The sequence below is a fragment of the Panthera pardus genome, unplaced genomic scaffold, assembly GCF_024362965.1.
Source record: "Panthera pardus isolate Hobbes unplaced genomic scaffold, ASM2436296v1 HiC_scaffold_24, whole genome shotgun sequence".
NCBI classification, from domain to species: Eukaryota; Metazoa; Chordata; class Mammalia; order Carnivora; family Felidae; genus Panthera; species Panthera pardus.
Window position 1 is genome coordinate 87389728 of NW_026526810.1, and position 25434 is coordinate 87415161.

At 35.4% G+C, this 25434-nt stretch overlaps 1 protein-coding gene across 2 annotated transcripts in view; it reads right to left on the minus strand.

Annotated features, from left to right (window-relative positions):
• MDGA2 (MAM domain containing glycosylphosphatidylinositol anchor 2) overlaps window positions 1-25434 on the minus strand; it is an 857656-nt gene that overhangs the window by 232762 nt on the left and 599460 nt on the right. The window lies entirely within an intron of this gene.

The window sequence follows — 25434 nt, forward strand, 5'->3', positions numbered from 1 at the left end:
TGGAGGCCTTCTCATTGCATTGTGGGTGACCTTTCTTGAGTTTAACCTGATTTTTCTTAGTTCATCCCATAAAAGCAAGAAAATACCATGGAAATCTTAGAACTATATAAGAATGCACTAGAAATTAAAAAAAAATTTGCTTTTAATTTTATTTACTAGTCAGCCCCATATATTTTCATATGCTTTTTTGTTTGCAACTGAGTGAGGAGAGATAAATGAATACCAAAAACAATGTTTATATATTCCTTTTTATTCAAGAAAAATTTATAGGGCTCCTTTTCAGGACTAGGTGCTAGATGAGGCTCTTATTACATGAGATGAACAAAGCAGACATAATCCTTACCCTCATGTACTGGTACAGCATATTTTGTACTCATAGATTATAGTCCAATTTATCCACCTGACACCTAGGATACTCCTGTCTAGAAAAACCACACTCTACATAGATATTAAATGTTATAACTTTGAAGAAATCTGAATCTCAGAGTATCCTTTAAAATATTGTTCAGAAAAGGCACAAATCTTCATTCTTAAAGAAAACACCAAAAAACAAATATTTAAATCACATTCTCATACTGTTGTTTGTTACATTTTTCCAGAAATAAAATGCTAACAATTATTTATTTATTGCTAACAATGTCTTTATCAGTATATGACTGTAGGATGAAATTAAGAAAAATTATGTCATTCTATTACCCAGAGTGTGTGTGTGTACTTGTGTGTGTGTGTGTGTGTGTGTGTGTGTGTATACGATTATATTTTAACAGGCACTGAAATACAGCTTTGTGGCTAAAAAGGAAAATGTGCTGAAAATGCCTATATTTGGTATATAACTTGTGCACATATATTTCAAATATAATTAAAGTTCTATAGCACAAAGTAAATTGTATCCTACAATAGTTTTTCTTTTTTTAAGAGTCCCCAAAAATTAGTATGTCAAGGAGCATTTACTTTTGTCAGCACCATAATATTTAAATGAGTTTACTTTCATTTGGTAAGAATTTTCCTGATTCTGTTTCTATAGAAAAAATGATAAACCTAAATAAAATTTTTAAACAGACAATTCTTAATTTTAAAAGTTTAAATATATATATTAATTTATTAATAGCTTCGTATGGACGTACATTGAGAATAAATTTCATTCCAAAATTATTAGGGTGGCCATATATAAACACAACAAAAACTTCTGATGTTTTGGTGATTAATATTTATTTACTACTAGGCACTTACTGTTAGGTCTGCTCTCTGCCTAGTGACATAGTAAATGGATACCACCACTGAGAGAGCTGCAAGTTCATCAGATTAGTTAGATTTAAACAACAAAACAATTCAAAGCCACTGATTTTTTAAAAAACATAAAATATTTATAGTATGTGTTCCAAACTGTTTTATTCATGGAAAATAACTTTTCAAATCTGAAGTATAAAAAATATTAAAGATTATAACTCTAATAATCAATTAATTAAAAAATTCAATATGATTTGCAACTATATTTTTTGATAAAAAGCAAAATAATCAAGTGGGCTTTTAAAATGAACTCCTTGCCACAAATATTTGTTGTTCTCAGTATCAGGCCACTCTGTGACTTGATCAATGTCAATCACATTAGTCTTCTGAATGACAGATTCTAAAAAGGAAAAGAGGGACAAGTCAGTCTGGCAAGTGCGCTAAAGTTAAGGAATATCAGAATAAGTAGCATGGATCATTTGACTGGAGAGCCATCTCATTGAGTTTGTCTTATGTTACCTCATAACAAAATACCTAGTTTTGCACACAGAACAGAAATGTTCTAAGGGAAAAGAAATAATGTGTATTATTATGTGTATGTCTAAGGGAAAAGAAATAATGGACTATAATGTGTATGTGTATGCGTGCATATGTGTGAATCCACGCACAAACATCTCTTGGACCAGTGGCCAGTTAAATTTATTTGATTTTCTAACCTTAGCTCCTCAGAAAACTAAAAGCATGCCTCTGTAAACTAGGCACAGGTACATTAAGATCTTGAAACCTAATTCTAGCTTTTCATTTATATATAGTCCAATATGGGCAATCTAATTTTTATGGGTCAAGTGCATCATTTATAAAAATAGGAGGTGATAGTAGTAGGCTTCCTCTGAGACCCATTGTGAGAAATAGCTTATTAGCAATAGTGTAGAGCTTTGAAAATATAAAGTGTTTAATATAGTTAATCAACTGGGAAGCAGGTTCCTTCATTTATAATTAAACACTCTCTTTTTCAGTGAACAATTTACAGTAGTTCATGCAATGTTAATTTAAAGTCATTTCCTGCTAACCAGTTAAGATTTAAATGCTTAAAATCAATCTGCGATTAGTACCAAAGTATAACAAGGATCCAACAGACATAACAAGACTCTATAGAACTAAAGAAATTCTACAGAAAAAGAAAGGAGAAATCCCTTTCCCCAAATGCAATTTCTTAGTCTGACTATTGAAAATCCCCTAACACCAGCCTGAGAGAACATTAGATTTAGCTTAATGTATCATAAATTGTGATGGATGAACCTCAAAAGGTACTTGTTTAGTCTGGCAGTTCATGTAAAGAATTGGCATCAAGCTGAGTCTCTGTTTAGGATAATCAGTTTAGAAACACTGCCATATAACCCATAGCCCCCATTTTTGTTTTTTGTTTTTTTTTTTAATATTGTGAGAACTGAATACAAACTTGGCCCACATTCACTTCTGACAAGTTACTTGTGAGTATATTCTAGATGCATTCACTGAAGTCCCTCTACTCTGAAATTTAAAAAGGTGCCCTGCGAGTAGAGTGAAACCAGTGTGTTATAGCAAGGCCACTGCAAAGATCTAGGTGGGCTTGCTGCTTGCCTTTCCCTAGAGTTAAAGTATATTTTTGCCTATGATGACTACAGCTATGAAGAATATTTCCATTATATAAAATTAGATTACTTCTTGAGTTTATTTTTGAACGAGAAACCACTGGCTTTGGAGAAGTCTATGCCTGTGGCTTCCAGGAATACAGGCTCAATGCAGATAAAGACAAAGAGGAGGCTATGAGGTTGTATTTTGCCTGTAACTATAAACTTAAAATTATAAAATGTACTGATTGTCAACTGTTCCACAAGTATACAGCATATAGTAGTTCCAAAAGAAAATATAATTTGTAGATACAGCAAAAATGACACTAAATGAAGTGATACTCAAAATGTTTTAAATTTTGGAGTGCCTGGGTGGCTCAATCGGTTGGGTGTCCAACTTTGGCTCAGGTCATGATCTGGCAGTTCACAAGTTCAAGCCCCGTGTCGGGTTCTGTGCTGAAAGCTCAGGGCCTGGAGCCTCCTTCTGATTCTGTGTCTCCCTCTCTCTCTGCCCCTCCCCTCCTCTCTCTCTCTCTCTTGCTCACTCCCTCTCTCTTTCTCAGAAATAAACATTTAAAAAATTTGTTTTAAAAATTTTTTAAAGTCAAATTTTAATGAGGAAGCACCTCTTTGCAGATATGAAATATCAGGTGTCAGTCTTTCAACCTCTGCTGAGAACATAGCTATTTCACAAGGATGATGAGACACAGAGTGATCACCACCCACTATTCTAAGTAGTTAAATTACTTTAAAAATCACAAAGTGTACCAATTCTTATACTATCAGTAGGGTTCTGGACTGCAGGAAAACTGGCAAAATGTTGCTGGGAGAAATGGATCTAGAAATCATTAATAGTGTAGTCAGATAAACAAAAATTGATTTTATATTTATTTATCTTCTATTAAAGACAATAAAAATATTTAAGTGGAAAAAGAAGTACTGCCAGTTTCACATGATGTCAATTGAATAAACAGTTGGAGATAAATTACATCAGCAGAGCAACTTAAGAAATAGTAAATGATAGTGTATATAATCTGTCCTATTATAATTAGATGTCAGTCCTCTTCAATGAGAGTGTGAAAACCTAGGGAGTGGGGCCATGCCTCATCCTTCTTTATGGTCTCCAAATTTTGAAGCTGTTTCCTTGGTAGAATTGGTATTTAAGAGGTTTTGTCAAATTTAATTAAGTGTGACATTTCAAAGCATTAACTTTACAAATGCCAATCATTTCCATTCAGTCTGATATCTATGTTAACTCTTTTTGTTTGGTAGTCTTGTGTTCTGAGATAAATCATGGAAGAGGGAATAAGATAGAGAAAGGAGAAGAGATTTGATGTCCTCTAAGGTCCAGGGGTTTTGTTATAGGAGCAGAATAATACTTGGTGAATAAACAGTATTAATATAGGAATATATGTAAAGAAGAGGATTCTGTACAGAAAAACTCAGGAGACCTCATTCCATCATGGCCAATGACTAGCTAGTTATGTATCCTAGTCATATAATGTGTCAGGGACATGCGCCATCAAATTAACATCTGTTACTCATCCTTTCTTTGTAAGGAGCCTGAATTTCATGCAAAAGGGTTTGTTTACATGCTTTAGAGCTCAGTTGATAATCATTTCTAAGGAAAGATGAAAGAATTAAGAAAACTGACATCTAAGCACAGTTATATTAACTGAAACAGTATTTGCCAAAACTTGTTTTAGAAAAAAGTCATTAGGGATCATGTTAAAAGGAAGCAGAACAAATAGTGTTGGGAGATTGACTATATGAATAAGTTTGCTTTCCTGCAGAACTTCCCAGAACTTTGAACATGTTAACACACACTTTGCAATACTCCTAGAGGGGCTTATGGTATTTTTAAAAAACCTTTATTTGTGGAACATCTTTCAGGATCAGTATCTTACAGAATAAAGAGAATCTATCAATTGATGAGAATCACTGAAAAGACTCTAAAATTAGATTTCATTCTTGATGTTTCAGGAATTTCCATTATGCAATCACAAAAGTAATGAGAAGATACAACTCCTTAGTAAAAATAAAATTTAAGATTAAAAAACTAAAGGAAAGGGAAATATTTTTAAACTCAGATGTACCTACTGGCACATCAAAGTTATAAAACATATTTCAGAGCCATGACATAAACTTATCTGCACCAACAAAGGTGTGTCTCTTTCCTTTCCCAATTAACCAGCATTTTTAAAAATTTAATTTATCAGTTTGTTCCTATCTTGGGAATGCACACTTTGGAATATGCAAATAGCATTAAAAAGGGATTAAGTGTATTAGCTTCTGTACAATGTGCAATTGATATAAACTAGTAAGACTCAATCTAGCTCAGATACTTGCAGAAATAATAATATTTACTTATTTATACATTATGTTGTTACGAAAAAAGCATGTAAAGTGTTATTATAAGAAGCAGTAAGAGGTGCCTGGAAGCTCAGTCAGTTAAGTGTCCGACTTCAACTCCAGTCATGATCTTGCGGTTTGTGGGTTCAAGCCCCGCGTCTGGCTCTGTGCTGACAGCTCAGAGCCTGGATGGAGCCTGCTTTGAATTCTGTGTCTCCCTCTCTCTCTGCCCCTCCCCGACTTGTGCTCTGTCTCTCTCTCCTTCAAAAATGAATAAACATTTAGAGAAAAAAAACGAAGCGGTAAAGCTTCTAGAAGATGGATATAAGTAGGGAGGTACTTTTTTTGTATATATTATTAGGTATTTGTACATTTCCTTCCCTTTATCTAACAACTCCAATTGCCAATCTGTAGTGTGAATAATGCAAGAATGAAAAAAAAATCATTACATCCATTTCCTGAAAGTACTTTAAAATAGCACCCCTGATAATCTGAATGCAGAATTAGATGCTGGAAGGAAGTTGGGGTTCTATTCAATTATGAAGTATCAAGGCTTTATTTATTTTGTGAATTTTCTCAAAGCTAATTACTGTAGTTAATCATTCAAGTTGTTGAAGCAAAGTATGGTTGAATTTTAATTGTCTTTTAAATGTCCTTGCTCAATAAAATAATTGCAGGTAAGTATTTTGAGTAGTAATTAAAGTAAGAAAGGATCTTTTAGATGGGCACAAATTTTCCTTTTTGGTTTAAACCCTTCTTTGAGAAATGGGAAAAGAAATGGACTAAAATGATATCATTATCATTATTATTTTGCCATTGATATCATTTCAGCTCTATCTCAAGGAGAAAATGTATATTGTCCATAAATTATCAAAGTGCCTTTATAATGTCATAAATAAAGACAAATATTTTCATACCACAGCTACTACATAAATGGTATTTGACACAGCACGACATGTTCGCACCACTTATCTGAATAGGAGAATGTTAATCAGCACAACTTCCTGCCCTCTAATGTCACAAATTAGCAGCTAGTCTGAGTTCACCTTTCCTATCAAATTTAAGAATACCCCTTCAGGGGCGCCTGGGTGGCTCAGTTGGTTGGGTGTCCGGCTTCGGCTCAGGTCATGATCTCGCAGTTCGTGGGTTCGGGCCCCGCGTCGGGCTCTGTGCTGACAGCTCGGAGCCTGGAGCCTGCTTCGGATTCTGTGTCTCCCTCTCTCTCTCCACCCCTCCCTCACTTGCACTCACACTCTCTCTCTCTCTCTCTCTCTCTCTCTCTCTCTCTCTCAAAAATAAATAAACATTAAAAAAAAACTAAAAAAAATTAAAAAAAAAAAAAAAAGAATACCCCTTCACTATGAGAAATAAGAACGTGCCCACAGTAAATTATATTTTTGGTTAGTTTGTAAGGACCCAGGACTAGAAACAGCTATAACATCAACTGCAGCTTTGAAGGGCCTGTGCTAAATATAGTTCTTTTGAAGTCCTTTTGAAAACAGTACATCCTTAATATTTATGGAATCGATCACGTAGCAGTGAAAACTGGAGGAAAATAATGAAACTAAATGAAACTAAAAATCTCTCTTTACTTTTCTTGTTTTCTTTGTTTTCTGTCTCAAAGTTATGGCCTTTTTCCTTTCCAAACTCATTCTGCCCATCTGGCAGCCTCTCGCACTGAACCCTGATGCCTCGCATTCTTTTGGGTATCCACTTCCTTTTGAAATTTCAATATTTTCTTTTCCATAAGCTATTTACTCTTAGCATAGAAAATTATTTCGGTCACATCAAAACTTAAAACACTTTTTTTTCTTAAACCTGAAAATCCTTGAAAGTATTCATGGCATATTTCTTAAAAAAAAAAAAAAAAAAAAAAAAAAAAACACAGTGAAACCCCAGTTACCCCCACTATTCCATCATGTACTGATCTACCTGGGCATTTCACACACTGGTTTTCACTGGTGCTATTATGGCATTGAAGACTCAAAGGTTAGCAATAGCCTCTTAACAAATTAACTCGATGATTTTTTTCTCCAGGTCTTCTCCATTTTTATATACCACTTATATTTGTACTCCCTATCTTTTTACATTATTGATTTCTCCTTCTTGAAAATCTCTTTTCTACTGGTGTCTATGGCTAGTAAAATATGAGATCATATTTATGAAAATAAATAAATCAGTTGGCTTTGCTCATCTGCATCACCACTGTCATGCTATGTTCTCTAGTTCCTTAGTTCATATGTATTTTATCATCCATATATAGTTGTAAAGTCAGTCTTTGTTGGGAAGGAAAGAATTTTTATAAATTATTTTGCCATAATTGTAGACCACGGATATTATCCTTAATCCATTTTGCTGCCCATGTTTGGGAACATGAGATCATTGTTTGTTTGTTTTTGTTTCTTGATAAACAAAAGATTGTGACTGGATCTATGCACATTTCAATTTAAAACAACCGCTAAACCCTTGATATATATTCTTTCATTTTAATGTTAAAGAGCAAGAAAAATAACCTAGATATATTAAATGACCAAATGAAAAAAATCTGTATTCCTTAGGAATTTCTATAAATGACCTTAACTACCGTAAGAATCTGAAGAGTCAATACCATTGATGAGACCACCTAATTCTGATAATAGACCATAGGACAAGTGCCTGGATTTGTGGGTTAACTAACAGATGACAGGGCTGCTAAAATGAGGTGTGAAAAGACAGGCTCCAAAACTAAATAACTTTCATATATGTGTTATAAAGAGAAATGTGTAACATTTACTTTAAAAAAGTACATCCTACTTGCTTTAGAAGTTTTTAAAGCATATTTTAGAAATACATATTATACATATTATAGTTCATTCTCTCTTTTTAATGAGAAAATTGTGGCATATAAGCAAGTAAGGTCAAACGATGGTGGCATAGAAATGTTTTTACATCCCATACAGTTGGTAGTTGGGTTATAAATTGGCTCTGATCTTTACAGGACCAAAGGCAAAGAGGGAAATACTAATTTCATATTTCAGTTTCTGTGAGTTAAAAATACTCCAACTGCTTACATTAACAAACAAACAAACAAAAAACTATTCCTGATTCAAGATCTGAATGGAATTTATCTTCTGAACTTGTATAAATGAGACCCACAATAAGCAGCATTTGGAACCACATCCCATGATGATCATAACAGTATAATTCAATGACTAGTTGTCAATGTGTCCCTCAAGGTGAGTTAATTATACCAATTTTACATAGGAACCTAAGGAGTACGGTCTAGATGCACAGGTGTTCAAGTTCAAGTCAAAGATAAATCCAAAGATTTGTCTTGGTAACTATTCAGCAAGAATGAATACAAGTTTACATTCTATGACAATGACCCAGGGAGGTTGTCACCGCTGGTCATTGTTGGGGGATGATGCTATATGTTCAGGGTTATATGAAAATATATACTTTAAGTGTTAACTGACATGGAAGTAAGATTCACATAGTCTTAGAAAGGAGAAAAGCTGACTTAGGAGGCAGTCTCTGTGAACAGGTAGATAATGGGATACCTATGGATAGGGACAAGATAGGGAGGTCTACATGTGCCAGCATCCAGTGAAAATACTTTAAGAAGTGACACATGCTGAGTGCTTTAAGAAAAAAAAATTGTTCCACAATATCCTCATGTTAAATCAACTGTTGCATTACTTAGAGAGTTGTTGGATATATGCCCGTGCAATGTTAGAACATATTTATCAGACACAATGACTTTTGTATTGAAAAAGTTGATCTGTACTCATTCTCAAAGGAAATTATGAGATGATAAGGCCAGTAGTCTGTTAAAGTTATTACTACTATTGCAAATGAAAACTATTACATCTATAGTTTAGAACAGTAGTTTTCCAAGTGTGGATCCTAGATAAGCAACAAGAGCACAACCTGAGAACCTGTTAGAAATGCAAGTCTTGGGTACTACCTCACACTCAATTGGCAATTCCTGGGATAAAGCCCCACCTCACACTAAATCTATAATTATTCAGGTAGGACACAGCTATCTGCATTGCAACAAGTCCAACTGTGTGATTCTGATGTATGTTCAAGTTTGAGAACTGCTGTCTTAGGAAACAGTTAGTTATCCTTCCACCCTCCAGAAATGCAGAGCCAGAAAAGAATGAGGCCGGTCATCAGCTTATCCGGAAGGACTGAGTTATTAGAGGACATGCTTAAAAGTGACCACAGCGTATCATTCTTTACTTTACCTGACCCTCAAGGGAGTGTTTATCCTGATTATATTACTTCAAACGTTATTAAGGAACAGCTCCTAAATGTATCAATAACAAAATTATTTAAATTGACCTCATACAACTTAACATGTAACTTCCTTTCAACATAGCTCAGGCTTGAAGAAAGTTTCAGAAAACCAGTGGTTTCTAGATGTCTTCACAAGCTAATAAAGATATTAAGAGTGATCAATATTAAGTACCTTAAGGTCACCATTCTTTACCTAAGAAATTCTAACTCTCAAAGTATTATGAGTCTAACTAACCTCCATTTAGGCAAAATCTTAAAAAAAAATCAATCTGTTCAGAATTTGGGATTGAGAAATGCATAGCACATCAGCTTTCATCTGAATGCCAGTGACTTCTTGGAGAGTCAATATAGAGAATAAGTAAATTTGAAGAGTAAATATTCTGGGGTCAGATTATCTGGGTTCTAGTCTGAATTCATCATTTATTAAATGTGACCTTGGGTAATTAACTCAGTCTCCCAATTCTGAAAAGTGGAGATCATAAAATTGAACCATGAAGCTCTGAAAATGTTGATGCCCACACAGAGTAAGCAAATAGTAGATGCCAACTGCTTTCTATTCAGTGTTTCCTGACTCACAATGTATCTATTGCTATGCTTCCCACCAAAGCTGCAAAGATGGAAAAGCCTAATGGTGGAGAAAAGCATAGAAATAAATTTTATTTACAGTGCAATAAAGACAAAGACACAGAGTACTAGCTATTACACAAGGGAATACTTTAAAACACATAAACAAAAACAACTAGTTACTGTGGAGAAGGCAGGGAAGGTCTGAGAATCAGGGGAAAAGAGAAGGGTTGTAGATGCTGACAAATCATTCCACAGAGTGGATTCCACCATGAGTATGTGGAACAGAGATTTTTATGGTACCAGTGTTTGTTTCTAATTCATCTTTCACTAATTCTAGCAAATAGCCTCACCATTCTATGAAATGTATTTTTCTGCGATTTCAACCATTCATTTCCATTCCCCTCCAGTCACTCGGGTTGCAAGTTTGGTTCTCCTTTCCAAGTTAAAATCTTAAACTGTCCTCCTGATCTCAGCTCCAGCCCTGCATGGAGTATCACACATCTTCCATTTTCTCCTGTTTTTCTCTTACATTCTCTCTCAAACACAACAAGGTCTTTCCCATGTATCTATAAACAAGATCATAATCTCCTCATTAATTACAATAAAGCAACAACAACTAAATAATACAGAAAGCCCTCTCTCAACTTTATAGCCTGGAGATACTTCTTATTTACGTTCTTTCCCTTTCTCCTTGTCAAAACATGAACACAGAAACCACTCACCCTTAACCTCTTTCAAATTAGTTCTGATTCTCACCAGGACCAGAGTTGTAACAATTGCCAGTGAAGACAAATTCCAGGACCTGCTGTTCCCCCTTCTCTCCCTGCAGCATTTGCTATGTCCTGACCTTTTGTTTCCAGCTCCCAGATAACTCTATCCCCATTTCCTCCGTCCTGAATCTGGGCTCCACTTTTCTCTTCTCTGTCTACCCTATTACTTCACAATTTGCTTTTTACATCCATCGTTTCAGGCTCAGCACAGATGCCATCTTAGGCAAAAGCTTCTGACTCTACCTCTCTGAGTTACAGTTGTTTACTTCCAGTCACCAGCTAGGTTTCTATGTGATGAAGCACTTCAGAGCCTGTGTGCCTTAAAACTACTTGTACTACTGCTTTAAGGAGTATCTAGATTTCCCTCCCCAGCACGCCTCTCTCCTGCCATTAATGACACCTTCTTCTATAGAAACTATCTTTTCCCCTTTGCTGCTTGCAGGCTCCCAGAATTTGCCATTGCCATTACATATACCTGGTATGGGCATCTTCTCTAAGCCGTGTGTCCAAGTCCTCCCCAGTCACCAAAATCCCAGATCCAATGTTATTGCTTTCATAATACTTTCCCCGATTCACACAATTAAGACCGAATTGCCACTATTCTCTGTCAGAAAACCCTCTCCCACATAGCTGTTTTCAAAATACTTTGTATTTTCTGGACTTACAAGCTTCCAGAAAAGAGAGGTACTTTATATTGCTGACTTCCTGGGCATTTTGTCTTCCACATGTCTTACATTGTGGTTGGTGATATGGAAGAGTAAATAGGATAAACAAAAATATAAAACGTTACATCCACTGGAGACATATCTGGAGCTATTTCCAAGTAGTTATCGTATTGATTGTTGTCACCTGATATTAACCTAAACAAATGCACTTGTGTATCAATTATTTTTTTCTTATTTTAAGAAGTTGTTTGAGAAATGAATTTAAAAAGACACTAATTTGGGGCGCCTGGGTGGCTCAGTTGAGCAACCGACTTTGGCTCAGGTCATGATCCCATGGTTTGTGAGTTCAAGCCCCGCATCAGCTCTGTTCTGACAGCTCAGAGCCTGGAGCCTGCTTTGGATTCTGTGTCTCCCCCTCTCTCTCTGCCCCTCCTCCACTCATGCTCTGTCTCTCTCTGTCTCAGAAATAAACATTAAAAAAACATTAAAAATAAAAAATAAAAAGACACTAATTTATTGTTATTTATACCCACAAGCAGTCCCAGTGACAATAACGGACTTTGTGCTTTACAACTCTGGATTATTTTCATAGTAAACCATACTGAATTATTACAACCTCTTGAAAATCATCAAACATAGAAAAATAATTATCAAATATCAATATAAAATACAAAAAAATAGCTACCAAATAAAACTAGGTGAGGAAATTAACTTATACTCAATAAAGTATTTGTTCAGGAAATAAATTAATCTTCCTCACACAGTGGGTATCATTTAGTGATAGTGCCTGATAAATATATGTCTTTTGTGAACTACTCCTCAGCATATTGCAGAATCTTGTTGCAGAATATTTTTCTTAACCGAATTATAACAAATGATCTGTCATTCTGAAAAACACTTAATAGGGGAAAGAAATAAAACTTTTAATTCTCTGTGTTGGTAATCCTCCAGATATTTTGGAAAAAAATATAAACAATCTAAAAATGTGTGACCATCTAACATATAACACATGCAACATTTTTCATTAATATCTATAATTCCCTGCAATTGGAAATTAAAATGATACTTTTTTTTCTTCTTAAATTTCCCACATATACATGGCTCTGTATGATGCTGAAATCTCAGGGCAGATGAAAATGTATAAATGTGGCCGGTGGAAATAGAGTGCCATGATTTATCAAAGTAGGACAAATTTTGGGGTGCCTGTGTGGCTCAGTGGATCAAGCAACCAACTCTTGATTTTGACTCAGGTTATAATCTTACAGGCCTCGTGAGACTGAGGCCTGTGTTTGACTCCTCATGAGCTAGGATTCTCTCTCCCTCCCACTCTGTCTGTGTCTCTCCAGCTTGCGTGTTCTCTCATCCTCTCTCAAAATAGATAAGTAAACATGAAAAAAAAGGTAGGACATATTTCAACATACATATGTATATGTGTATATGTATATATGCATATGTGTAAATATACATATGCTAACCAACAAGCACTATTTTAAAAACATCTTTAATTACTCTGTCTTCCCCCATTTTCCTCTTATTTTACTAAATATAATATAATAAGAGAAATACATATTTAAGAGCATACTATATGGACCAGGCACCTTTATTTGGAGGTCAAATGAAGCTTGGGAACAAATCAATGAGAATTTTATGAAGCTATTTTTCCAAAGACTGTCTCAAAATTAATTCTCCTTAATCCATTCCTTATCACCATTGGGTGATAGTGCAACACTATAGTGTTTTGTTTCATTACATGGTAACAAAATAGAGTATTTGCTGAAATTTAGCTATCTGGAAAACATTTTCCTACCAGAAAATCTTGTGCAATTCTACTCACTTTTTTTTAAACAGATAAATATTGTTTGCTTGGAGCAGAGTCAAAGCTCATTCAGTTGGAAACTCAAAGAACACAATTTGGATTTATAAAAAGTTTTTTTTTTTCTGTATAATTTAAAATACATCATTTTAAGCCCACAACTTTAAAAGATTAAGCTTTGGGGCACCTGGGTGGCTCATTCAGTTAAGCTTTTCACTCTTGGTTTCAGGTCAGGTCAAGATCTCAGTGTTGGTGAGTTCGAGCTCCCATGGGGCTCTGCACTGACAGCTCAGAGCTTGCTTGGGATTCTCTCTCCCTCTCTTTCTGCCCTTCCCCCACTCGTGCTCTCTCTTAAATAAATAAACACTCAAAAATAATAACAAATAAAAGATTAAGCTTTTAAAAATGTTTACTCTAAAATGTATTACATATGTCCCTGCTTTTTAAATTTTTTTTAAGTATAGTTGACACACAATGTTACATTAGTTTCAGGTGTACAACATAGTGATTCACATCTTTATATATCATGTTATGATCACCACAAGTATCATCTGTCATCATATGACGTGACTAAATCTATGTCTCTGCTTTTTCAAGAAAAGGAATTGGGACATAGTTTTGCATTTTCATAAAAATTTGATGGGGCGCCTGGGTGGCGCAGTCGGTTAAGCGTCCGACTTCAGCCAGGTCACGATCTCGCGGTCCGTGAGTTCGAGCCCCGCGTCAGGCTCTGGGCTGATGGCTCGGAGCCTGGAGCCTGTTTCAGATTCTATGTCTCCCTCTCTCTCTGCCCCTCCCCCGTTCATGCTCTGTCTCTCTCTGTCCCAAAAATAAAAAAATAAAAAAAATAAAAAAAAATAAAAAAAAATTTGAGAACCTATCATCACCAATTTACTCAACTGCATAGAATGGCACCAGGTGTCTTCTGATTATGACAAAGTGACTTTTTTTCTTCTCTAAATAGCTATAGACAAGAGTGTATTCTTAGTTTGTGTCAGGTTCTTTTTGGTTTTCCCAGTTTCTTTGTTGATAAGTGTCAGCTCTTACTCTCACTACAGTTCTAGACTTAGTTTAACAACTTCACTCCCTTCCCAATTTTCTACTCTACCTCTTTTATCAAAGATGCACATGGGCTTTATCATACACAGTTGTGTGCTCTCTTTCCACAGTCATATTTTTCTTATTTTTTGGTTTTCTTTAGTTTTTTTTCTCACTTTTTACTCATTTTTTCAGGGGGCTCTGTATGATTGCTATATATGTGTGATGTTACTTTATAGTGTCAAGGTCCTGAGACTACTGCTCATTTATTTATATCCTGCCATGTTCTAAGAAGGATTTAAAAGACTTTCAACATTTATTGCTAATTTACTGTACCTTGAAGTAAAAACAACAGCAACAACAATGACAACAACAACAAAGAAGAAATGATAAAATCAAGTTAGGAAAACAAGACAAAGGCAGAAGTGAAGCTGAAGGGAAAAATAAATATAATAAGCTTCTATATATTTATTTGCTATAGAGGCAAGCCAGAGATTATATACTAAACACTGTAGCAGCCAAAAACAAGGAGTAAAACTTGACCAGTTGTAGAATTTATAGTGTATGTAGAGTAAAAACAAAATAGCTGCACAAGAGAAATACGAGCATTTCTTAGAATGGTCACCTTAGGAGGGTACAGGCTAGAGGGATGAACAATAACTTTGAACATTTTCTTGAAAAAAAACCAGGGAACAATTTTAGAAGGCTATTTATAAAAAACTGCTCACTTCAGGCTTAAAACATTAGGCTAAGGGGAATTTAGCAAAGGAGATTTAATATGTGAAGGATGGATGAGGAGACATGTGATATATCAATTTCAATATATCAAAATCTAGGGATAGATTTTCATGCATTGAGGCCACTAGTTCCTAACCAAAAGTAAACAGAGTCACAATGTCTGAGCACATCCACCTGTGATTCCAAGTAAATTACGTTAAGGTGCAGTTTGGGAACGTGCATTTTTAGGCTACAACTAATGATTCTGATTCATGCCTCAAGATGAGAAATTACTGACCTAAATAAAGAGTTGAAAAACATTTCCTACATGAAACCCTCCATATATTTGATTTTCTGGATTAAGATTCTGAAAAGTATTGAGCAGCAATAACTTTGAGATCAAAATCCCTGGCAAATCAACCACAGTCTCTACTGACAGTTAACCACAGAGTCCTATGCTTCAACAGTCTGACAAACCAAGGCAGCATCCCACAAAAACTGTGTGGTTTGAAACTCCCTGCTAAGTAGCTTACCCTAAATAAGCTAAGTGTTATTATTGAGGCTTACCCTCAATAAGCCTAAGTGTTGAGGACACAAACTCCTTATAATAACAACATCTAAAATAAAACATCACATCAAATATTTAAAATATAAATCCAATTTAGATTTTAGTACAGCACAACCCACAACCTATACCTGTTCAGTCCTTCTCAAATTTGAGGGGAAATTATTAAGATAAAACCGTAGATAACTTCACTCACGTATTTTTTCCTGAGGGGAATAAAATATTCTCTTAAAAGTAAATTTTTCAAAAAAAATATTAATGGTTATTTATTTTTGAGAGAGAGAGAGAGAGAGAGAGAGAGAGCGAGCGAGCACGGGCAGGGGAAGTGCACAGAGAGAGACAGAGAGACAGAGAGACAGAATCTGAAACAGGCTCCAGGCTCTGAACTGTTAGTACAGAGCCCGACATGGGGCTCAAACTCACGAACTGTGAGATCATGATCAGAGCCGATGCTTTGATCAGTTGGATGCTTAACCAACTGAGCCACTCAAGAACCCCTCAAAAGTAATTTTTTTTAAATATTTATTTATTTTTTGAGAAAGAGACAGAGAGAGAGGGAAAAAGAATCCCAAGAAAGTTCCATGCTGTCAGCGCAGAGCCAGAAACAGAGCTTGTTCTCATGAACCACAAGATCATGACCAAAGCCAACTCAAGAGTCAACTGCTTAACAGACTGAGCCATCCAGGCGCCCCTCAAAATTAAATTTTTGAAAAAAAAATTAAGTTGATTACTTAGTATGGCAATTATGTGACATTTGCACTCCTACTTCTTCATATACAGATGACCATTATCATATATTAATACTAACCATCTTTCCTATCCAGTCTGGATAACACTTTGAAACCATTTGGGACATAGTTCTATAGGCAGTCACTAATATTTGATGGGCATTTGGCATGCTTGAACAGGCCTTTCTGACAGTTACTTAATCTTCATTTGACATAAAATTTCCTTAATGAAAGACCCTCCAAAATTTGTAGGTTGTTTGGGTGATTTTTTTTAGCCATTTAGAGAAGGCACAAGTAAGGATTGTATATGATTGAAAAACCGTTTGATAAGGTGTCATTAATAGGCTGAGAGATGAACAAGCTATTAATAGCTCCAAGGAACTAAGTTTCTGTTTGCTAAATTGAGAAGAATCTAAGCAGTGATGAAATTTCATTACTTAAATATTTTAGACAGCAGAGTAGATCAATGTGGAATTCTGCTTTTATTAAGTATAGCTTCATTCTCAACATCACTTGAGATAGAAGTTGGCAGAAAGTAATATTGGAGTGCAAGCAAATCATATATGAAAAATACAGATAATTTCTTATAGCACTAGTTTAATAATAAAGTTTAGTGACAAGGACAGTCAAGTTAATTGCCCCTTTGCACTCAGTTTTACTGTATCCAAATGTCCACAATAATGTTGACAGTAAGTAGTTTTAGGTTGTGTTGACAAAAAATGAATGCTGTCAAATGTACTGTGTTATTTGGGTCAGTTGATTTTATCATAATTTCTATTTGCAGTCCTCCTGGAATTCAATAAAACAGAATAAAAGAACTACAGAAAGGTGCAGGTTAACATTTTGTCTAATTCAATTAAACACATACTTACCGAATATCAGCTACATAATTCAGTCATTAGAATGACCTGGTCTGTCATCATATACAGGGAAGAAAACATGATTCTAAAACAAAGCTGAATATGTAAATAGAGTGAGAGTAGTAAAAATAGCTTGATTTATATTGCACTTATGTTTAATTCGATGATTTCTGGTTGAAGAGATGTCTGTTCTATTTATACAGCCACTAGTTTATTTGGGGACACAGAATCATTTTATTTTTCTTCCACAGAAACATTGGAAGACTATTTCTTCAATAAGAAAACCACTTGCGACTATCAGTTTAAAAATATTTTTCTATAAAGGAAATCTTGACAGAGACATAGCTTATTTTCATATTATTATTTATTTTCTCCCAAGCCTCACTGAATAGATATTATTGTAATTTGACTTGATTTTTTTTTTTGGAAAGAAAAGGATACAAACCCATTAGTTAAAAGGTAGAGAGATTGCTCCATTTTGAATTGTAGTCACCAAACATATCTTATCATTACACTGTAAGAATTATAATAACAATACTTTGGTTAAATTCAATTATTCTAGAAAAATAGGTAGAATCATTAAAGCACTGCCATGTTATAATGAATAGTTAAGGGTTAGTTTTGAGTGATATTGTGTTTATTATTAATGAATATTAACTAAGATCATGGTTATATAAGATGCTACAATCTCTGTTGCTCAGCAATGCTTTATGCAGCCTCCCTTTTCCATGCTCTTAACCATTCTCCATTATCTGCCATCATCAGCCTCAAACTTCCACCTAAGTTCATCTCTCAGTTTCAGCAAAAGCTATGGCCTCTGATTTCAATGAGAAAAATAAATGGCGTTAGGAATAAATGCCCATATATAGACTCCAGTCCAAAACAAAGCTTATCTATGGTTCTACCTCTTCTTATCCTTTCCCTTGTGTCTGAAGATGATCCCTTCTATGTTCGACCATGATTGTGCCTGCATCTATTCTGTTCCACTACTCCCTCTGTCCATCTCTCTCTTCAGTTTTCAACCTTCCCTTTGCCACTGATTACCTTAGTCAAGCCTTCACAAATGCTCATCTCTGTCATCTTAAAAAGATTTCATTCCTACTCATCTTATTCACTCTCAACTTCTCCAGGTAGTCCATCTTCACAACCTTTATTTTGCAAATCCCAGTTGCTCCCATAATCTGCTGACATCTGGCTTCTGATCCACCTCTTATGTGTCATAGCACACCAGTGGCATCATTGTGCAGTTTCAATCCTTGTTGAACTTCTGGCATAATGCACTTATGCTGTTGTGACCATGCCATCATTTGTGAAGTCTGTTTCATTTTTTTTGTATTACTTTTGAAACAATATTTGTTTCTGGTTCTCATTTTACCTCAATTTTTACAAATTTTTACAAATTGCTGCATCCCTCAAATGTATATGTTTCCAAAGGTCTGTTTCTGGGTTGTGTATACTATACTGCTTTTATCTATAGAGGATGAAATAGAAGCACAGAACAACTTAATGAAAAGATATCTGTAAGTATTAAACTGATAAAAATAATAATATCAAGTCAAGTAATATTTCAAGTATTATTTTGCAAAAGCTTATAAAAGAATATATTATTCAAGCATTAATGAAATCTCTAAGCTTAATATCATTTGTGCACTTGGGATTTTTCTGCCATGTCAGGAAAATCAGATAGAAAATTTAGACACAAAGTACTTTTAGGAAACAATGAAAAGTACCCACCAAAACCCTAAAACATTAGCGTCTTTTCAGCAAGGAGATATCATTGTGGGCTTATTTTGGGGAATGAGGTGTTCCTTAAAGTGGTCGAATTACACACAATGCTATACCGTATTAACTTGTAATTATGAACAGTTCCTAAATTATCACTGAAAATATATGTATCTATTAACATATTTATTATTTTCAGTGCACAGTGCCAGCAATTAAGACATATCCAATTAAGAAAGAAAAAAACTGAATTTAATGCCTAATTTAAATTTTTCATTATTTGCTGATTGAGCCATTTGTCAATTATTGTTTCTGTGCTGTTGATCTTATATTGTAAAATTATGCTCCTGTTATCATCTTTACTTGTAAAAACATTGGATTGCAAATCCTATTGTATTCTATTACAATTTTTGCTCCTTAAAAATAAAGAGGTAACAGACACTTCCTTTAACTGTAGGAACTTAAAGAGTTTCAACTTTATGGTAGAAAAATCTAAGCTACTTGGCTATTTTCTATTTCACTTGCCCATGATGTCTGAGTTTTCTGCATTTTGATCATCATTATACATCAAATTCTCAAATACAAAGTTAGTACTTATTACTATAAATACATTAATGTTAAAACTGTATTGAATCAGACTTCTGTTTCTGACTTTGCTCGAGTCACTTACAGATGACCATCATCACTCCCATAAAGAAAAAATTAGAAAAGCCAATAAGATTTCTTAAAAGCATCAGACATCAGCTCTCACAAACATGATGGGTTAAAATCCCAGAGAAAAGGAAAACAAAAAGATGAGTTAACATATTATAGCCACTTTTCTTTCAAGGCATTTGCCTGTAGCTGGAGGCTGAAGATCCAGGCAAAAAACTCCAGTGAATATTCCACAGTACTCATTTGGAAGCTCTGCAAATCCCTGCCCTAGGAGTGGGGCAAATAGGGGACAGAGCATTACCAACTCAACCTTCAATCTGATCAATATCTGACTGAATTGAGACAAGAAAACTAAAAGAAATTTAAAAAAAAAAGGAAGAAACATTTCTGAAGAAACATAATCTTAAGCTAATTTTTAATGTAGAATACTTGGGAACCAATAAGAAAATAAGGCTTGTCATGAGACAGGACAAAGTTAAAATAAAAAAAAAATATATCACAGTTGGTCAAGACACTGGAGTTCTTAGATAAAAATACTAAAATAAATATGATTGAAATGCTCAATAAAATGAAATAAAACCCTTGGGAAAGCTAAATAAAAAGACGGAAAATTTTACCAAATGACTGTAATCTATAAAACTAAATAAGATGTAAATTTTACCAAGAGAAATGCAATAAATGAAATTAAGAACACATTAAGTGTGTTTAATAATAGTTCAAAACAACAGACTACATGCTTGGTGAACTAAAAGATAGGGCAATAATAAATTTTGAAACACAAAGGAGAAAAAGAAGATGGAAAAAGCCTAAAATATATATGAAAATCTGGGAGGGGCCAAGATGGCAGAACAGCATGGAAGTTCTCTGCTTCTCTCATCCCTGAAATGCAGCTAGAACAGCACTGAACCCGCATTTGTGTGAGGCCTAACACAACAATCTGCATGACTTGAGTCACAGAACTCAGCAGGTATGTGGCACAGAGAGGTGAACTGGGAGAGAGAGAAGCCGCAGGGGGGTGGGGTAGGGAGCTGTTTTTGTTTTTGGAGAGAGGACAGAGATGGGGGGGGAGAGTACAGGAAAAGCACTCCCCCCAAAAGCTGCTGGAGAGAAAGAGAAAGAGTGGAAATACCCACAAGGAACTGAACAAGAAAGGGAGAAAGGAGAAAGGAGAAAAGAGAGAATTTCAATACCATTAGGACTCTACAAACAGAGGAGCACAGAGTTGGAAAATCTGCAGCTCAATACCTAGTGGTGCTCTGGTGGGAAGGGTGAATCCCCAGGAGCAGACAGTGAGTTCTGATGGGTCCTCAGGCCACATAGAGAGAGGTGGTTCCCCTGCTGGGAGGAAATTTGGTAAGGGCCATGAAGCCTTTTTGCAGGCAAAGGTCCTAGTGGACTGCAGATTACAGCCATGTTTGTGGGTATTGGAACAAGAACACTAGGGTGCAGTGAAACGTGGCATCAGATGTGTGTTGTGATTTACCATAGTCCCTGAACGCTGCTGCTACACAATCCTGCAAACTTTTTCTGGGGTAGTTTGGCACCCAGCCACAGTCTCTGGGCCTCTGCAGCAGTGTGCAAGCATTCTTGAGGGTGAGCCGGCAGCTAGCCATTCCTTGGCAAGACTTTCCCCTGGGTTCAAGATCCTTGGATGGGTCTGAGTGCATTCTAGATGCAGGGCCCTCAGAAGTGAGGGGTTTGGAAACACAGCCCCATCTGAGACAAAACTCTGGAAGGAAGTGCCATTTGGCAGGATGATGGCTTGGCCATGGACAGAGTAGAAGTGGAGAGAGGACAGAAGCCATAGAAAAAGTAGGGGTGCTTGAATGCCAGTTGGCGAGAGCACAGAGTTCTGATGCTAGAGACTGGGAAGCTGGATGCCATTTGCACGTCTCCTGCCCATGAGCACCACTCATACGTGTGCCACATCAATCCACCCCAGTAAGCTAAGCAGCACCACCTAGTGGAGAATGAAGCCATTACACCAAGCCGGTCCAAATGTGCAAATCAAACCTTAGAGGATCACCACAAGTCTCTCCACCTGCCTAGTGCACAGACTACAAAGAACTTCATAGTTTGATTTCTAGGGGAAACTAGATGTAATTTCATTTGGATATCATTTTGTTCACTGGGCCATCTATTCATTTATTTTTCTTATTCTTGGATACAGAAAGAAAAAAACTCATTTTTATTTTCCGTTTTATAAAAATGATTTCTCCTTAATTTTTTATTTTTTTGTAAATTTCTTTGTCTACTTTACTTTTTCATTTAATTGTATTCAATGTTATTGTATACACTTAAATTTTTTAAACGTTTTCCTCTTTTTCCTTTTAAAAATTTTCTTTTCTTTCCCTTTTTCTCTATTCTATCAACAATTCAGCAACCAGAACAAAACACATCTAGGATCCATTTCTTTTATTTGATTTTTTGTGTTATTTTTAACTTTTAAATGTAATGTTTATTTTATTAATTACTTTTCTTTCTCCAAAATGATAAAATGAAGGAATTCACCCCAAATGAAAGAACAGGAAGAAATGACAGACAGGGACTTAATCAACACAGTTATAAGACAGATGTCTGAACCAGAATTTAGAATCACGATAATAAGAATACCAGCTGGAGTTAAAAAAAGTATAGAATCCTTTTCTGGAGATATACAAGAAGTAAAATCTAGTCAGGATGAAATCAAAAATATTATAACTGAGATGCAATCTTGAATAGATGCCATGGTGGCAAGGATGGATGAAACAGAGTAGTGAATCAGAGATATAAAGATAGACTAATGGAGAATAATGAAGCTGCAAAAATGAGGGAAACTTAGGCAGAAGAGCATGATATAAGCATTAGAGAACTCAGTAAATCATTAAAAAGGAATAACATCCAAATCATAGGGGTCCCAGAAGATGAAGAGAGAGAAAAAGGGGTACAAGGTTTATGTGAGCAAATCATAGTGAAAAACTTTGCTAACCTGGGGAAGGCACAGACATCAAAAATCCAGGAAGCACAGAGAACTTCCATTATATTCAACAAAAAAGTGACCATCAACAAGACATATCATAGTTAAATTCACAAAATACACAGACAAGGAAAGAATTATCAAAGCAAAGGGACAAAAACAAAAAGTCCTTAACATATAATCAAAGACAGATCAGGTTCACAGCAGATGTATCTACAGAAACTTGGCGGGAGAGAAAGGAGTAGCAGGATATATTCAATGTACTGAATTGGAAAAATATGCAGCCAAGAATTCTTTATCCAGCAAGGCTGTCATTCAAAACAGAAGGAGAGATTAAAAGAGTGCTAGACAAAACTAAAGGGGTTTGTGACCACTAAACCAGCCCTGCAAGAAATTTTAAGGGGGACTCTGTGAGGGCAGAAGACAAAACAAAACAAAAAAATACCAAAAGCAACAGAGTAGAAAGGACCAGAGAACACCACCAGAAACTCCAACTCTACAGACAACACAATGACAATAAGTTCATATCTTTCAGTACTCATTCTAAAGGTCAATGGACTAACTGCTCCCTTCAAAAGACATAGGGTTCCAGAATGGATAAGAAAACAAGATTCATTTATATGCTGTTTACAAGAGACCCATTTTAAAACTAAAGACACCTTCAGACTGGAAGTAAGGGGATGGAGAACTGTCTACCATGCTAATAGTCACCAAAAGAAAGCCAGAGTAGCCATACTTGTATCAAACAATCTAGATTTTAATATAAAGACTGTATCAAGAGATGAAGAAGGGCATTATATCATAATTAAGGGGTCTATCCACCAAGAAGTTCTAACAATTGTAAACATTTATGCCCCCATCATGAAAGCACTCAAATATAAATCAATAATCACAACCATAAAGAAACTCACTGACAATAGTACCACAATAGTAGGGGACTTCAACACTCCACTTACAACAATGGAAAGATCATCTAAGCAGAAAAGCAACAAGAAAACAATGGCTTTGTATGTCACACTGGACCAGATGGACTTAACAGATATATTCAGAATATTTCATCCTAAAACAACAGAATACACATTCTTCTCAAGTGCACATGGAACATTCTCCAGAATATATCACATACTAGGACACAAATCACTCCACAACATGTACAAAAAATCAAGTTAATACTTTGCATATTTTCAGACACAAAACTATGAAACTAGAAATCAACCATAAGAAAAAATTCGGAAAGACAAGAAATACTTGAAGGCTAAAGAACATCCTACTAAAGAATGAATGGGTTAACCAAGATGTTAAAGAGGAAATTAAAAAGTACATGAAAACCAATGAAAATGATAATACCACGGCCCAAAATCTCTGGGATGCAACCAAGGTGGTCATAAGAGGCAAGTATATAGCAAGCCAGGTCTTCCTAAAAAGGAAGGTCTAAAATACACAACCTAACCTTACACCTTAAAGAGCTGGAAAAAGAACATCAAATAAAACCCCAAACAGCAGAATATGGGAAATAATAAAGGTTAGATTAAGGTGGAAATCAAAGTTATAAAAATCAACAAAACAGTACAATAGGTCAAAGAAACAAGGAGCTGGTTCTTTGACAGAATTAACAAAATTGATAAACCCCTAACCAGTGTGATGAAAAAGGAAAAGGAAAGGACCCAAATAAATGAAATCGAAAAGGAAAGAGGAGAGATCACAACCAACATTGCAGAAATACAAACAATCAAAAGAAAGTATTATGAGCAATTATGTACCAGTAAATTGAGAAATCTGGAAGAAATGAAAAATTCCTAGAAATATATAAGCTACCAAAACTAAAACAGGAAGAAATACAACATTTGAACAGATCCATAACCAATAAAGAAACTGAATTAGTAATCAAACATCTCCCAAAAAATAAGAGTCCAGGGCCAGATGGCTTTCTAGGGGAATTCCTCCAAACATTTAAATAAGAGTTAAGACCTATTCTTTTGAAGGTGTTCCAAAAAATAGAAATGGAAGGAAAATTTCCAAACTCATTCTATGAGGTGAGCATCACCTTGATTCCAAAACCAAAAAAGGAGTACCATATACCAATTTCCCTGATGAACATGGATACAAATATCCTCAACAAGATACTAGCCAACTGGATCCAACAATACATTAAAAGAATTATTCACCATGAGCAAGTGGGATTTTTACCCTGGATGTAGGGTCAGTTCAATATCCACAAATCAGTCAATGTGATACATCACATTCATAAATGAAAGGACAAGAACCACATGATCCTCTGAAAAGATGCAGAGAAAGCATTTGACAAAATACAGAATCCTTTCTTGATAAAAACCCTCAACAATGTAAGGATAGAAGGATCATACCTAAGTCATAAAACCCATACATGAGAGACCCACTTCCAATATCCTCCTCAATGGGGAAAAACCGAGAGCTTTTTCCCTCAGGTCAGGAACACAACACGGATTCTCACCACTGTTCTCAGCACTGTTCTCACCATTCTCGCCACTGTTAGTGAACATAGTGTTGGAAATCCTAGCCTCAGCAATCAGATAACACAAAGAAATAAAAGGGATCCAGCAAGGAGGAAGTCAAAGTATCACTCTGCAGATGACATGATACTCTATATGGAAAATCCAAAAGATTCCACCAAAAAACAGCTAGAACTGACCCATGAATTCAGCAAAGTTGCAGGATATAAAAATAAATGCACAGAAATTAGTTGCATTTATTTTATTTTATTTTTTTATTTAAAAAAATTTTTAACGTTTATTCATTTTTGAGACAGAGAGAGACAGAGCATGAATGGGGGAAGGTCAGAGAGAGAGGGAGACACAGAATCTGAAACAGGCCCCAGGCTCTGAGCTGTCAGCACAGAGCCCAACGCGGAGCTCGAACTCACGGACCACGAG